Genomic DNA, 3,193 nt, shown 5'->3' with positions numbered 1-3,193 from the left:
TCTACAGGCAAATTCATCTTATCTAGGTGGGCAGTTTATATCCTTATCAATCGGTTGTAAGTTAATTGTGTAGATATATTGTACATTGAGCATTTAACATATAAATCTGGTTGTTGGATTAGAGTTTGTTGAGTTGTGACTTAACTGGGTTGTTGGGAATGTGAGCAGAGTCCTTGACAGGAAGCCGTGCTAGGCTATAGAATGCTTGGGGTAGCATGGCACGGCCTGTGGAACACGCTGTGTGTATATCAGGTGTGCTAACCCGCCAAGGGGACAGTGTATGAAAGCGGCTGACAGAAAAACAGCCAGAGCACATGGAGTGGGAACTCGCAGGAACCGGTTATGAGCAAGTGGTTGGCAGGAGATAGGATGGGGTTGGGTGGCAATAATCAGTACACAGTATATACACGTATGAAATTGTCAAAACAGCAAATTCAATGAAGTGTTTTTAAGAGTATGCCACCACTTATTCTAGAGTTGTCAAATGATTGATTCAGTTCATTGCTTTCTCTTCAAACCTTTAATAAGGTCCACTGGTTGTTTTAGGATTCCTGCTTTAATGGACAAGTTTTCAAAGGAATCTATTGTTCTATCTATTGTGAATCTATTGTGACCTTGAGACAATAAATGCTACATGCAATGGACATCATCGAGCTCTCAGAGTGTCGGATATTTTTATTTTAAATATTGTAAAGCCCGCCATCTTCTAAAGTCGTTATTTTATAGAAGCTTGTCTCTTCCATAAAAATGCCAAAACGGAACAGATATGAGTCGTTCGTTAACAGCAGTGATTGTGACGGTGTCAGACCCTGGGAGTGTACATAGAAAATGTGAAGCCGTGTCACAGCTCCCTGTCCACTGCCTAAATGCATCAAAGGCCTCTGAGGACAAGTGACAGCCTCCAGCCCCACATTACTGGGTTAGTCAGATTGCTCTCACTGAGGAAAACATCAGAAATAAACAACTTCAAGGGAGGAAAGTTCTATTGGGTTAGTGGTCTCAGAGATTCCCATCCATTGGTTTGGACCTGGGACAGGGTGGAGAATCAAGGCAGGGGTGCCTAGCAGCATAATTACAGCATCTAGAAACAAACAAAAGAAGGGAAAAGGGATGGATCCTCAAAATCCACTTCAAGTGCACACCTGCAGTGACCTGACTGCCTTCTATCAGGTCCTACCTTTTAAAAGGTCTACTATATGTCAGTAGCACTCAGTGTGGCCACCATCTATCTAGCGTAAGTGCCTTTGGGGAACATTTAAGGTCAAACCATGAGAAACACCTAAACCAACATGATTTTTATTGACTGAGGCCATTCTCTGTGATTTACCACAACAGAATTTCTTTCTAATTTCAATATTGCTATCCTCTTCCCTTTGGAAAAGAAAAACTCCAGAAAGAGCAAATGTTGAAAGGCTTCTTTTTGTCTGACAAAGAACACAGCATGATAAGTGTTATGGTACCCAAATTACCATCAGTCTAGTCCCAGAAGCTCACATCTGCTTGTGGTGTTCCTTTTACAATCCATCAGGTGCATTGAAAAGGTCTCCGTGATGCAGAGGCGAACAAAAGTCACCTGTGTTTCTGAGTTTACTCTAATTTGTACACAAGATATAATTTGCTACGCAGCGGGTCTCTCGCTCGAAAGGATTCAAAACAACAAAAGCAAAAATAATCACTACTATTCTGAGAGTGAGATAAGTGAGAGAGAATGTGGCTGTGATCAGCTGGGAATTACATTAAATCTAAACTATAGACAGGAGCAAAGTAAAGACTTTCTGAAAAGAAAAATGCCCGAGTTTATTTGCTGTAACCCCTCATTTCATGCACAAGAAATGGGGCTAGTGCCCTTGTAGTTAACATGGCCGGCTGTATACATGAGTTAATTTCCTTCCCACCTCAAATGTAACCAGGAATAGTAATCTAGTAAATGAATAGGAAAAATACAAATCTTTAAAGTGAAACTGAAGAGGAGAGGAGAGACTACAGAAGCCAGAAGAGCAATGGCCATTCACCAAGAAACCTGAAAACAAAGTATCTACAGGTTCTCTGATACAGACACAGATACATATGATACAGATATAGATACAGATGATACAAAGACAGAGAAATCTGATGGGAAGAAAGTCTGCCTTGCCTTAGAATCCACAAAGGATGGGGAATCACTGAAACCACTTTATTCTGAAGGAGTAAGAGGTGTAGATGAAGCCCCAGAAGGTTGACAAAAATCAGGATCATGAGCTAGGAAATCCTTAGTGCCCTTCTCCACTCTGCTCAGCCTGGAGACCAATCTGCAGAAGGTTGGTAACTTCTTCAATAGACACAATAAACCAGAGAACCCCCATACTGAGACAATATGGAGGACTAAGGCCCTGCTAGGAAATCACTGAACTGATGATGATGATGATGATGATGATGATGATGATGATGATGATGATGGTGATGGTGATGATGGTGATGATGATGATGATGATTAAAAATAGGTTATGTGGGGGCTGGGGATTTAGCTCAGTGGTAGAGCGCTTACCTAGGAAGCGCAAGGCCCTGGGTTCGGTCCCCAGCTCCGAAAAAAAAAAAAAAAGAACCAAAATAGGTTATGTGTTGGATGCTGTGTCACACTTTAAGCATTCTGTATTAGTTTATTAAATTCTAATAACAGTCCTATTGGATAGGTCCTGTGGAATGCTTACTCTACAGATGAAGGGACACAGTATGTCACAAGAGAAAGAGCACAGCTTTAAAACCAGCCATTTTAACTTTTAACTACTATCCTAGGGTTCCACCATATCCTGGTAATGATTTCCAGAAAGCAGACTTTTAGATCCACAGCTCCAAAGCAGTACATTCAAGTATTCATTTTTACAGTCATTAAGAAGCCGAGCAGAAAAGGATCTACCTATTGGAGACAGCAGTTGGCCAGAACCACCAGGTACCCAGAGCTGTCACACAAACTTTTTAGAACCTTATAATTAAATAGGAACAGATAGCCAAGAAGACAATATATTGGTAGAAAGCCTGTAACATGTCTTTAACATATCTGTAATATATCTATGACATGTCTGTAATGTGTCTATGACATGTGTGTAACGTGTGTCTTTGACATGTCTGTAACATGTCTATAGCTTGTCTATAATATGTCTGTAACATGCCTAAGGGGTTGAAAGGAAAGGGAGAAGGGGAAAGTTTGAGAAAATAG

The sequence above is a fragment of the Rattus norvegicus genome, chromosome 7, assembly GCF_021556685.1.
Source record: "Rattus norvegicus strain SHRSP/BbbUtx chromosome 7, alternate assembly SHRSP_T2T, whole genome shotgun sequence".
Lineage (NCBI taxonomy): Eukaryota > Metazoa > Chordata > Mammalia > Rodentia > Muridae > Rattus > Rattus norvegicus.
The sequence above is the reverse complement of the archived record's forward strand: the minus strand, read 5'-3'. Positions refer to the sequence as shown.